Genomic DNA, 14,040 nt, shown 5'->3' with positions numbered 1-14,040 from the left:
AAAGAACAGGGCTGAGCATACGGCTTCTGTCCCTACCAGGACTTGCTGTTGCCTGGCACGTGCTCTCCTGGGAGGTCCAGGGTAGGGGCCTGCAGAACTAACTTTCTACCACTGATTGAAGTGCTTATATCTGGGGAGTTGTCTAGAAAGTCTAGTGGATGTGTTTTAGGCAACTTCAATACCTTGGTGAGAGGCCAAGCAGACTTCTTGGGTCTGATTCTGGTAGTGAGAGTGACCCACTCAAAAGAGTGAGATAGTAAAGATTGCAGTTTAAAATTTTAATTGGATTGCAGTCCATGTGCTGAGAGTGAAACAAAATCCTTTTATAAATTCTTGCTTGTTGGTAGTGAGTGAAGTCCATCAAGATAACTTAAAAAGACTGAAATGTGGGTGTGCACATCTATATTTACATACATTGAGTGTGATCTATCGTAAATAGGAAAATAAAACAAAAATTATCTCGGGACATGCGTGGGTGCTGTGAGCATAACACTGACCTTCTAAGCAGAGGAAATTTGCAATCAAGGGTACATGGACAAGGTAAAAACATGCTCTCCCAGGCAAGGGAGTGTGCCTGGCATGGCATGCAGGACAATGCTGGGCTAGAGGTCAGGTGAGGGCCTTTTGGGGTCTTGGCTTCTGGTTCCTTGGTGATCATGTCACCAGCATGCATTGGCCTCGAGATACTATTTTTTGAGGTGGAGGAATAAAGAAGTTCAACCCCCTGCTGCCTCCTTCTCTTTTCTGCTGAGACCATCACCAGGAGTGTAATTACTTGGACACAGTAATTGCACTGGTGGATTCTATGATAGAAATGGCGCTGAGTCATCCTTGCCCGTCCTCCCCCTAGAAGCTCTTTTAAACTCTAGTTACCCTGTCTTCATGTTGGCACTGCAGGGTTCTGAATGTGCTCTGTTGGAGGGGATGAGTTAAGGAGACACTCCATCCCCCAAACTGGGAGAATTCAGTCCACTAGAAGTCGTATCTTTGCTACGGCCGATTTAGTTTTGGGCAAAAGCAGTACATTTGCTCTTTTTTCCTTTATTGAGATCTCTCTTGGTGTGAGTTCCCATTTAGCAAAAATGGGAACCATGAGCAGATTCCTAGGATCTGCAGTTCCAAGAGTGTCCCACTGTGAAACCACCAGCATTACCAGAGTCATCATCAGTGGAGAAAGAGTCTTTGTGGCTATAGACCGGGTGGGCTCACTTGGGGCAGTGTAGTCCTCCTGGGGGGGAAAGTGTGGCCAGAGCTGCCTGGATGCAGTGCTCTTGACCCAGGTCCCTGCTGTGTTCCCACCCTGAGCACCCCCACACGGCCCCGTGCTTCCCCGTCCTGTGTTTCGCAAGCTGCTGGGAGCTCTTGATCCACGCTGGGCTGCCTGTCCCTGGTGCACTGTCTCCCTCTGGGAGGCTGGTCTCTGTTCCACTTCTTTCACTTTGGCGTTCAGGATTTGGAAGAGTGTCTCCATGCTCTGCTCCCGTGCTGCGTTCTGGCTGGTCTGGCTGGTGTGCTTTCCTCTTTTCTCACCAGCCCATCTTTCTGTCTCCTTATTTGCCATCCACATACTTTCTCTGGTGAAGGAATAGATCAAATATTTTGCCCATTTAAAAAATTAGGTTGTTTTCTTATTGAGTTTGAAAGTTCTTTGTATATTCTGGGTACAGTCCCTAATGGAGTACATGTTTTGCAAATATTTTCTCCTAGTTTGTAGCTTGACTTCTCATTTTTATGTGTATTTTGAAAATCAAAGGTTTGACATTTTCATGACATCCCACTGATCAGTTTTTTTCTTTTTATAAAAGACATCATGTTTTTTGTATCATACTCATGAATTCTTTGTAAAACTGGAGATCTGTTTTTATTCTTATTTCTCTTATTCTTTCCTTTGGCTTTTCTTAGCTTTATATTGTGGCTATTATATCTAAGTCTATGATATATTTTGAATTAATTTTATATCCATAGGACTGGAAAAGGTCAGTTTTCATTCCAGTCCCAAAGAAGGGCAATGCCAAAGAATGTTCAAACTGCCACAAAATTGCACTCATCTCACACGCTAGCAAAGTAATGCTCAAAATTCACCAAGTGAGGCTTCAACAGTATATGAACTGAGAACTTCCAGATGTACAAACTGGATTTAGAAAAGGTAGAGGACCCAGAGATCAAATTGTTTGATCATAGAGAAAGCAAGGGAATTCCAGAAAAACATCTACTTCTGCTTCATTGACTACACTAAAGCCTTTGACTGTGTGGATCACAACAAACTGCTTAAGAGATGGGAATACCAGATGACCTTATCTGCCTGTTTAGCCTGCTTTCACTTTGATTGAAATCACATTGAATTGATAGATGAGTTTTGTGCAGTTGACATCCTGTGGGATAGAAATGTTGAGAGGGGACATACTTGCTTTGTCCCTGATCTTAGAGGAAAGTGTTCAGTCTTTTACCCATATGTGTGATGATATGTGTAGGTTTTTACTGGAGGTCCTTTATCAGGTTCATAAAGTGCTCTTATTCCAAATTTGCTGAGGATTTTTTTTCATGAGTGGTATTGAATTTTGTCAAATGCCTTTTCTGTCTGCATCTTTGAAGTCATGTATAGTTTTTCTTTTTTTCTGTTTATATGGTCCATAAACAATTTCAGGCATACCTCTGAGATACTGTGAGTTTGATTTCAGACCAGAGCAATAAAGTAAATATTGAAATAAAGAGTTGAATGAATTTTTTTGTTTCCCTGTGCATATATGTTATGTTTACAGTATGTTGTTGTTGTTCAGTTACCTAGTCATGTCTGACTCTTTGTGAGCCCATGGATTGCAGCATGCCAGGCCTCCCTGTCTCTCACCATCTCCCAAAGTTTGCCCAAGTTCATGTCCATTGCATCAGTGATGCCATCCAGCCATCTCATCCTCTGATGTCCCCTTCTCCTTCTGCCCTCAATCTTTCCCAGCATCAGGGACTTTTCCAATGAGTGAGCTGTTCCTATCAGATGACCAAAATACTGGAGCTTCAGCTTACTTAATGTTTACACTGTGCTCTAGTCTGTTATGTGCAATAGCATCATGTCTAAAAAACAATGTGTACCTTAATTTGAAAATATTTTATTGCTCAAAAATGCTAATCATCATCTGAACCTTTAGCAAGTGGTAATCTTTGTCTTGGTGGAGGGTTTGAAATATTGCATGAATTACCAAGATGTGACACAGACACATGAAGTGAGCAAACACTACCAGAAAAAATGTCACTGATAGACTTAACGCAGGGTTGCACAAACTTTCAATTTGTTAAGAAAAAACAAAACCAAACCAATATCTGAAGCACAGTAAAATGAAGTGCAATAAAATGAGGTTGCCTGTACATTGGTTTTTTTGTTTTTGTTTTTGTTTTGGTATAGAATCAGTTGCTTTTCTAGATAGAAATCCACTTTCTTATGATATATTTTTTATATTGTATGATTACATATGTTAAATGTAAGAGTTTTGCATCTATATATACGAGGAATATTGGTTTACTTATAGTGTCTTTTTTTTTTTTTTTGGTTTTGGTATCAAGTTAACTCTTGCCTAACAGAAGGATTTGTCTAGTGGTTCCTTACCTTCCATCTTCAGGACAAGTTAGTAAGAAACTGCTATTATTTCTTCCTTGAGTATTTCTTCCATTGAAGCCATCTGGATTGGCTCTTTTATTGGCAGGAAGATTTTTACGTTGAATACTTATAGAGTTATCTGATTTTTCTTGAGTGAGTTTTGATAGCTTTATTTTTCTAAGAATTCCATTTAAGCTGTTAAATTTATTGGCATGCAATAGTTTCTCACATTCCCTTATTATATTTATTTTCTTTTTACTGAAGTGAAATTCGTGTCATGCATAATTGATCATTAGAAAGTGTGCAGTTCAGTGAATTCAGCGGTGTCGAGCAGCCACCACCCAATCTTAGACTTTTCAAAGTCAGACTTTTTCACCACCCCAGAGGAATACCACATCCCCATTAAGTAATTACTCTCCATATTCCTTGTTCCCCATAACCTGGAAACTGCTAATTCTCTTTCTATCTCTATAGATTTACCTATTCAATACAATACCTATTGTATTTCCTGTAAACGGAATTATACAGTATGTGACCTCTGTGATTGAGGATAATGTTTTCAAAGTTCATCTGAGATGTAGCATGTATCAGCACTTCACTGCTTTTTATGGCCACAGAATATTCCATTGTTTGGACATATTAATATTAGTTTATTCATTTGTTGATGGACATTTTGGCTATTGTGAATAATGATGCTTTGAACAAGTGTCTGTTTGATTCTCTCTTTTAGTTCTTTTGGATATATACCTAAGAATAGAATGGCCAAGTCATATGATAATTCTGTGTTTTACTTTTTGAGGAACTGGTCAACTGTTTTCCATATAGGCTGCACAGTTTTACATTCTCACCAGTGATATATGAAGGTGCTTGTTTCTCTAGGTGCTCCCCAACACTTGGATGTATATTGGTTTGTTATTGCATAGAGTGCTCTATAAATGCCAGTTATGTGATGTTGGGCGATAGTGTTGTTCCTATATCTCTTACTAATCTTCTGTCTAGTTGTTTTGATCCCTTTATTATTATGTAATGCCTTTTTTTTTTTTTTACTTCTGACAATATTCTTTGCACTGAAACCTCATTTTTCTGGTGTTAATATAGCCATTCCAACTTCCTTTTGATTAGAATTAGAGTGGTACATCTTTTTCCATCCCTTTTATTTTAGTCTATTTGTATATTTATTTTTAAAGTGGGTTTCTTATAAATATGTAGTGAGGTCCTGTTTTTTTTTAATCCAATCTTAAAAATTTCTGTATTTTAACTAGGTTGTTTTAGACCATTTATACATAACAAGGGACTTCTCAGTTGGCGCAGGTGGTAAGGAACCTGCCTGCCAGTGTAGGAGATGTGAGAGATGAAGGTTCGATCCTTGGGTCAGGAAGATCCCCTGGAGGAGGTCACGGCAACCCACTCCAGTATTCGTGCCGGGAGAATCCCACTGACAGAAGAGGCTGGTGGGCTACAGTCCATAGGGTCACAAAGAATTGGACATGGCTGAAATGACTTAGCACATACTTTATATGACTATTGATATGGTTGAACTTAAATTTATAATTTTGCCATTGGTTTTCTATTGGTCCCATGTACTATTAGGTCCTCTTGTCCTCTTTTTTTGACTCATTTTGTGTCAAGTACTGTTTATTAGGAATTGTATCATCTCTACTAGCTTATTAGCTATATCACTACTTCATTTTGATTAGTGTCTTTGGGGTTCATTGTGTATATCCTTAACTTATCACTGTCTGTCTTCAAATAATATACTAGTTCACTTATAATATAAAACCCAACAGCAATATACTTCCTTCTCACTTCTCCTGACCTTTATGTTACTGTGTCATGATACTTTTACTTCTACACTGCTCTAAACCACACAATACATTGTCATTATTTTTGCTTTATATAGTCCATTATCTTTTAAAACAATCTTATAAATTAAGAAGAAAGCCTCTTATATTTATTCATGAATTTTTTTCCCAGTGCTTTGCATTTCTTTTTGTAGATCTAGATTTTCTTCTGATATAAGTTTTCTTTTGTATGATGGATTTACTTTAATATTACTTGTAGTCCAGAAGTGTTGGTGATGAATTATTTTAGCTTTTGTTTATTGGGAAAAAAATCTTCATTTTGCTTTTGTATTTGAAAGTTATTTTCACTATTTATAGTTTTTCAAGTTGGTAGCTTTTTCCTTCATTACTTTGAGATGTTATTTCATTGACTTCTGGCTTGCATTGTTTCTGGGAAGTCCTTGTCCGTCATGTCTGTGTTCCTCTGAACATACGTTTTTTTTTTTCCTCTGGTTACTTTGAAGATTTTCTCTTTGGGTAAGTCAATTACAATATACCTTGAACCTTGATTTTATTTCCTTCATGTTGTCTTCTGCTTGGGGATTGTTGACCTTGAATTTATGGATTCATAATTTTCATCAATTTTTGAAAAAAAAGTCATTATATCTTTAAATACATTTTGTCCCATCCTGTTCTCCACCCCCGCCCCAAGTGTTCAATTACACAAGTATTTCTGTGTTTTTAGGGAAGAGGGAATCTTTCCCTGTGTTTCATTTTAGATCATTTCTGTCTTCACAGATTGTTTTGTCTGCTCACTGACTAATCTTTCCTTTCCTAGTGTCTAATGTGATGTTAATGCCATCTAGTGTATTTTTCATTTCAGACACATTTTTCATCTCTATGTGTTTAATTTGGGTCTTAAAAAAAATGCTCTTCATGTCTCTCCTACACGCTATGCTTTCCTCTATCTTCTTGAACATGTACAGTGTGTTTATAGTAGCTGTTTTAGGGACTGCATGTGCTAATTATTTCCTGGGTAATTTCTGGTTCCTTTTCTTATTGATCAACAATCCTCCATATGAGATATATTCTCATGCTTCTTTGCATCCCTGGTATTTTTTAAATGAACATAAGACATCATGATTGTATGTTGTTGGGTTATGCATTCTTTTAATTACTTTAGATTTTCCTCTTGCAATGGACTCATTGCTTGGAGAGTTTAGCCCCCATCTATGGGATCGCACAGACACGACTGAAGCGACTTAGCAGCAGCAGCAGCAGCAGCAGCACCTAGTTGTCTGCGCTCTCCCAAGTGCCCGGCCCAGTGGTCCCCGTGTCGTAGGTTCCCTGGTCCAGTTGGTGGGAGTGAGGTCCACTCCTGAGGCTGCGCCAGTGATGGCGACACTTTGTCCTGATTCTTGCTGTCGCGCGTTCCCTGGCCTCAGTCACACGGGTTGACTGGTGTCCTGGCGAAAAGTCAGGCGCACCCCCACTGGTCTCCAGCGCACGTCTTAGCTCTCTCCTTTCTGGTCTTCCACCCTGCTGGTTCTCGCTGCCGTCGCCTCCTTCAGCCTCAGCTGTTTGCTCACCTCAAGACTCCCCTGACTCTGCCTTGGTCCCCCTTCTGGCGCCGTGGCCTTGAAACCTTCCCTACTGTCATCTGCGCAGCCAGCACGCATCCCATGTGTTTCCCCCTCAGGCTCCTTGTTCTGTGCTGCCTGTTGTCCCACCGCTGAGCACCTTTGTTTCATGTCTTCTGTTTCTTCATTGTTTGAGGCTGGAGAGTCCACCTGGTTCCTCCTCGCTGTCATGCCAGAAGTGGATGTCTCCTGAGTTCCCCTGGCCTTCAGTCCTCCCTGGATGAATGTCCCAGGGCTCCTAGAGGAGGCCCGGGCAGAGCTGTTTACCTGCCGGGGAGTCTGCACAGGCTGGGCTCCAAGGTCCTGCTCCAAGGCACAGCGTTCTTCAACTTGGAGCTGGAACCATGTGGGTGGGGGTTGCGGTGGGGGGTCCTGTCTACACCTCACTGTGCTCTTCTCCTTGCTGCTCGCCACAGACCGCAAGGGCTGTAGGAGTCAGTGCCACCCAGACTTCCACCAGGGTTAGGACTGTGGGCTAGGATTCAGGGGAGACCACGCTCTGAGTGGTTACTGGTATCTTTCAAGTTCCAGACTCAGTTTAGAATCCAACCATCTTTCACGGAATTCTTTTTCCTGGAGACTATCTTTGGCCTTCTAAATAACTGACTCATGGCTACATTCTTTTAAAACATTTATTTAGTTTGATAAAATTTGATATCTAAGATGATGGAGCATTCTTTGGGTTATTTTCTACCATGATTTCCAGTTATAATAATTTTTTTAACCTGTTTACAGGGCTGCCTACAGAGGAAAGCTTCTCACATGGTTCCATGTAAGTAGTGCTTCTTGTGATGCCTTTGGAGAGGTATGTCTTTAAACTGAGTGATTCTTTCCACATCAGTTGAGTTGTGAAGTCTTGCTTACATCCGAAGCCATGTGTCTTGCTGACTCTCCTTGTGGCCTGGCCTCAAGTCACACGAGGGCCCCATCACAGGTCAGGCGCAGTGCTCTGTCAGTGGTGTTTCATTTCCCTCTGGTTTCTGGAGAACCAGTATGTAAAAAGAGGTAGTTTCCTCCTTTCCTAAAAACTTTCTTCAGAGTCACCCTGACTACACTGTCCAGCAGGGGCCTAAGAGCCAGTTGTTAGCCTGGGCCAAGCAGACAGCGCCTTCGTCCCAGGTTCCAGCAGTGACCAATGTGCACTGTGGCTGTCGTGGTGTCATGTCCAGGCCCCAAGGACACCTCTTTGTGGCTGTGACTCCAGTTTTGCAAAACTACCTTGGAAGGATTCCTTTTAGTTATATCCTTAAGATGCCTTCATTTTTCTAGAAGTTTTCTAAACGCCTGGGAAGGCTGCTGTGGTCATGCTGGCGGCTGCTCTGTGCCCGTTCTGCTCCTCCGAGCCCCTTGCCCTGCCCTGTGGGGTGGTGCTGTCCTTCTGTTCACTTTCCAAGGCTTGGGAGGCAACATCACCGGTCACTGTGCTTGTCGGTGGCGAGATGGGGCTCTGAGGTGAAGCCTCTGACCTCATGAGCTCACATCCACTCATATCCAGTGATGGCAGGATAACTGGGAGCTGCCTTGATGACAGAATGTGGGCTCCAAACTTGTTATCTGCCTTTTCCGGTGACCTTCACCACAGCTCTGAGTGGTCCTGAGCTCACCTGATCCGGATCAGAGAGCGCTAGAGCACCACTGTGACCTTCCGGGGCCTGTCGCCAGCAGCCCCCTTGGGAGACATGAGAGACACAGGCAAGGAGTCAGAGAGCACTTGCATACGGGGGCTTTGGGCTGGTGGTAACCGGATGAGCAATATTTGAGGAGAACAGTTCTTAGGTTACAGATTGCTTGAGCAAAGACCTTGATGCATTTGTTCAGCAAATATTGACAGAATGCTTGTGATGGGCTGGGCATGCTTCTGGAATCACAGCCTTCTTTATTACATTCTCGTGGGGCCTATAAAACATATGAGTAAGAAGTGTGCCGGGTAGTGACGCTTGCTGGGGATGAACAGAGAAGAAAGAACTGGGGTCTGGAGGCACTGATGGGTGGTCAGTATAGCCCTGGGAAGGAGCATCTGCGCAGAGCCTTGGAGGAGGCGTCAGAGCCGGCCCTGTGGGTGGTGGACGGGGAAGGGCTCCAGGCCTAAGGGAGCTGAGAGCGTGAAGGGGCGGGGCCGGGGAGGGGGGCGGGGCAGACACATCTCTGTCCTTGACAGCTGTGCTGCTGAGCGTGGGAGCAGGGAGCTGGGTGGTCTTTTTTCCTCTGTGTGTTGAATTGTTTCAGACTAAAGCTGTTATAATACCTGGTTCTTAGAGGACATCCAGATTCCTGCTGGCGTGGGACCAACTTTGTAATTGTGCAAATCTGGATCTAATTTTCACAGAAATCTCCAAGGAAAGGCTTGTGGAACTCAGGCATATAAACAGCACCCTGTGTGTGGCGGGCCTCTCTCCCCTGGACTTTACTGTTGCCCACATATCTACCCCGGCATGCAGGAAACGTGGATTCAGACCCAGCCACCAGTTGTGGACACAGCAGCACGCTTGGGTGGGGCGAGCTGGCCAGGCACCTCCCTGTCCGCGTGTGCACAGCTCGTGGGCCGAGTGTGGGCGCTGAGGACGCCAGCACCCCGGCAGGACGGTGGCTCCAGGGACTGTGGCTTGTTTTGGGGCTCCCCTGAGGCTTGGCTAAGGCAAGGCGCAGGCTTTTCATAGGGCACCTGTCCCTCTTCTGCGGGTAGGGAGGGAGCCGTTAGGAGCTCTGAGCTAGTTGGAACAGATATGTCTGTCTCTGGTGAAGCCGCCTGCGTCTTCCTGTGGGATCCAGGGGGCTGACGAGCCAGAACGGAGCTCATCTGCCCCGGATGTTTCCCAGGGGACAGTGGTCCAGGAAGAATGCAGTTTTCCATTTGCACGTCTTCCGAGAACTCAGTGCCGTGGAGCAGCTGCAGATGGGCCTTTCCCCATCTCCGTGCGCTTGCGCTCAGATCCCGCTGGGCCCCTGACCCGCTTTGTTCCACAGGCACTTGGCTCCCCGCCAGGCTGGAGACTGCCATCGAACACTCTGCTGCTGCTGCTGCTGCTAAGTCGCTTCAGTCGTGTCCGACTCTGTGCGACCCCATAGACGGCAGCCCACCAGGCTCCCCCGTCCCTGGGATTCTCCAGGCAAGAACACTGGAGTGGGTTGCCATTGCCTTCTCCAATGCATGAAAGTGAAAAGTGAAAGTGAAGTCGCTCGTCGTGTCCGACTCTAGCGACTCCATGGACTGCAGCCTACCAGGCTCCTCCGTCCATGGGATTTTCCAGGTAAAAGGAATTAATTCCTTTTAATTCCTAAAATTCCTTAAAAGGAATTAAGGAATCATGATCACGAACGTTTGGTGACGTTTTATTCACTCTAGTCTTTTATTCTTCATGATACTGAGAATGATTATTTGCTTTCAAACTCGCCCGCGCCCCCCCCTTCCCGCATTAAATTGACTACCTTCACTACACAATTGGAAAATACGGAAAAGAACTTTAAAACTCACCAACAGTGAATGCAGACAGAGCCCTGCCACCGGACGCCTCCATCAGGGCCTCTCCCCGCTCCATGTCCTTCTTGGTGACCCCTCCGCCTTCAGCCTATGGTTCACGGGGCAGCCCTGTACACAGACACCTGGTCCTTCTTGTTGTGCTCTGTCCTGCTGCTGCTGGGGACCAAACGGCCCTAAGACTGATCAAGGACCTCACCCCGCTCCGACCCCTAGGAGGTTTGCTTTTATCTGAGGCCCTTATTGTGCTTCCAACCTTTCTTCTTCGGCTTTCTCCTGTCATCAGCTTTCAGCCTCAACTTATGACAGCACCTGGTAATCCAGGAAGAAAAGCAGATATAAGAAGACGGTGGAAAGCCTGTTTAAGACTCAGCCCCTCCCACGACGGGAGACATCCCTTCCCCACCCTGGCTGAAGACTGGAGGGTGAAGCAGTGGCCAGGGGCATGCAGAACAAATGGTCCCAAGCAGGAAGTATGGTCACACTTAAGTGGGTTATGGAGCCGGTGACCCCACTCCCTGCTCTGTTGGCCCCTGGAACAGCAGGAACCTGGGGTGGGCTTTTGGGAGCAGGCAGGGCTTTTCCTCTAGCTTAGTCAGTAAAGAGGTAAAGAATCTGCCTGCAATGCAGGAGACTCGGGTTTGATCCCTGGGTGGGGAAGATCCCCTGGAGAAGGAAATGGCAACCCACTCCAGTATTCTTGCCTGGAGAATCCGATGGACAGAGGAGCCTGGTGGGCTGCAGTCCATGGGGTTGCTAAGAGTCGGACATGACTGAGCGACTTCACTTTCACTTTTCACTTTCATGCATTGGAGAAGGAAATGGCAACCCACTCCAGTGTTCTTGCCTTGAAAATCCCGGGGACAGGGGAGCCTGGTGGGCTGCTGTCTATGGGGTCACACAGAGTTGGACTCGACTGAAGCGACTTAGCAGCAGCAGCTAGCAACTATATGTATGTGTGTATGTAAGGGGACACCTTGTCGGATGGAGGAGCAGAAAGATGGGGCTCCCGAAGGAGCTGGTGGGCTGTTCTCTGCTGTATTTGAGGGGTCGGATGGCCACAGATCCCTGGCAAGAGTTTGGAGGTGAATCAACGATAAGTACACAGAAAATTATGGGAGGCCGTCCTTTACTCCAGGACTCGCATGTACAGGAGGGAGGTGCAGTGTGAGGAGTGAACTGCCTGTGGTCCCTGCTGGGTGGTGGATGGAGGTGTAACACTTAGAGGCATAGGGGAGAGGGAGGGGTGGAGGCAGCTAGTGGATGACACACAAGATCCTGGAGTCAAGAAGAGCCATACAAACTGATCATTAGAACTGGGGAGAGAAATAGCAAGAGTGTAAAAGATAAAAGAGCAGGAGCCTATGGGGCCGAGGTGGGGAGACGGCAGGCGACACTCAGCCTTCAGCTCTGTGGAGCTCTACCTTTCGAAACTAGGTACATTTGTAATTTTGTTAAAAATAAAACGTAAAGGGTTGTACAGCAAATACTGTTTCACACACACACACACAAACAAAAGCAGCCTTCTACCCGGATCAGCCTCTGCTTCTGCTGGGGCCAAGCGCCACGGCCATCTGGCCCTCCCAGCAGGGCTGCGTCTCTGCTCCATCACGTGGCCTCTGCCTCGCCGAATCTGGTGGAAAGTCTTTCTCCTCGGGGAGCTGAGCGCTGCGGCTTCTTACATTGTATTCTTTCACAGGCTCCAGGACCCCGTGCCCTACTCAGTCTTGCATGTTTGTTGGGTGTCGCTGCCTCCTCCCCCCACGCGTGACTGTCACAGCATCTTGGTGCTCAGAGGGGACCCTGCTGGTGGCGGTGCTCCGGGGCTGCGGGGGCTGAGGCTCTACTGAGACAGTCTGCTCTATTTCACTCCAGGCTTCGCCTCTGGGATTAAGTGGCATGCACATTTCTGTGCCCTGCTTTCAATCAGAGTGGTGTACCACAAAATGTTCCAAGTTACCATTTGAAAACGTTATTTTTAAAAAGTTGTGCAGTTTCCACTGTAGGGGTATAGGTATTATTTTGTTAAATCACTCCCTTTCTGTTCAGTGTGTTTGGACTGTTTGCAGATCCATCGCTAGAGCTAGTAGTCATGAGGCAGACATCCTGTGCATCAGTCAGCCCCCCTTCCCAAGGCAGTATGGCGGTGTTCATCCTTGTGCAACCTGGGTCAGAGGAGACAAACCTTTTAGAAGGGGTGTAACGTGCGACTTCCCAGTTGCTCTCAGTTGGTGAATTACAGCAGCCTGAGTGCCTGGGCTCCCAGCCCCTGAAAACCCTGGGCTTTATGCATCTCCGAAAGCAGAAACATACCCAGTACAAGCAGCTGAGCCTCTCCTCTAGAGCATGTGGCCTTCCTCAAGTGTGAGCATCCTTGTGCACTGAGGACATTCAGCTTCCATGTTCCAGGCTTTTGTTTTCTCTGAAGCCATTCACCTTTAATCTGACGTTGGCCATTTGGTGCTGTCTATCAATATGCTACTCTGTGATGTCATCTTCTATGGTTTTTGCATTAGGAAAATCCTTTCCCAGCCTGAAATGTAGGTAGTCACTTGTGTTTAACTTTCTGCTTTTACTTTTTGCTTTGACATGTGCAGTCCACTTGGGATTTAATTTGATATATGGTATTTGTTGTTCAGTTGCTAAGTCATGTCTGACTCTTTGTGACCCCATGGACTGCAGCATGGCAGGCTTCCCTGTCCTTCACCATCTCCCAGAGTTTGCTCAAACTCATGTCCATTGAGTTGGTGATGCCATCCAACCATCTTGTCCTCTGTTGTCCCCTCCTCCTCCTGCCCTTAATCTTTCCCAGCATCAGGATCTTTTCCAGTGAGTTGGCTCTTTGTATCAGGTGGCCAAAGTTATGTTATTAGGTGAATATATAATTTGCTTACAAATATTAAACAATTAAGTTGCTTGCGAATGTTGAAAACTACGTCATTTTCCCAATGGTTTGTTTTGCTACTTTTGTCCTATTTGAAAATGTTGCATATACTAGTATCTATTTCAGAGTTCTCTGATTGATCTGTTTGTTCTTGTGCCAGTTGTTTAACTGCTAAGTCGTGTCTGATTCTTTTGTGACTCCATGGACTGTAGCCTGCCAGGCTCCTCTGTCCATGGGATTTCCTAGGCAGGAATACTGGAACGGGTGGCCATTTCCTTTACCAGGGCATCTTCCTGACCCGGGGATAGAACCCACATCACCTGCATTGACAGGTGGATTCTTTACTGCTGAGCCACCAGGGAAGCCAGTACACTGGTTTAATTTAGTTTCATGGTATATTTATTTTGGTTATTCTCGGCTACTCAATTTCTAGATGAACTTTAGGATGATTTTTAAACCCCAAGCTAATCAGATTGGGGTTTCATTTCAAATGGATCAAACCTATAATTTAAATGATAGACAGCTGGTATTTTAGCAATATACAGCTTCTAAAAGAGGAAGATATTCTGTTTCTTCATTGATTCCCTAATTAGCCTTCAGTTATATTTTATAGCTTTTTTGCTGTATGTTTTCTCTTTTGAGCTCTTTCCTGACTTATATTATCTACTTATTGA

General features: G+C 45.1%; 1 protein-coding gene across 11 annotated transcripts in view; it reads left to right on the top strand.

Annotated features, from left to right (window-relative positions):
* The window catches only part of PCBP3 (poly(rC) binding protein 3), a 233,078-nt gene that overhangs the window by 79,376 nt on the left and 139,662 nt on the right, over positions 1-14,040 (top strand). For 8 of the 11 annotated variants that reach the window (XM_040264861.1, XM_040264854.1, XM_040264775.1 and 5 more), the window contains exon 2: positions 7,743-7,779. The exons of the other annotated variants lie outside the window; for them this stretch is intronic. The gene's annotated coding sequence lies outside the window, so the exon portion shown is untranslated. The remainder of the gene's footprint in view (positions 1-7,742; positions 7,780-14,040) is intronic. 11 annotated transcript variants of the gene reach the window in all.

This window comes from Oryx dammah, unplaced genomic scaffold (genome assembly GCF_014754425.2).
Source record: "Oryx dammah isolate SB20612 unplaced genomic scaffold, SCBI_Odam_1.1 HiC_scaffold_2, whole genome shotgun sequence".
Lineage (NCBI taxonomy): Eukaryota > Metazoa > Chordata > Mammalia > Artiodactyla > Bovidae > Oryx > Oryx dammah.
The sequence above is the reverse complement of the archived record's forward strand: the minus strand, read 5'-3'. Positions and strand labels throughout refer to the sequence as shown.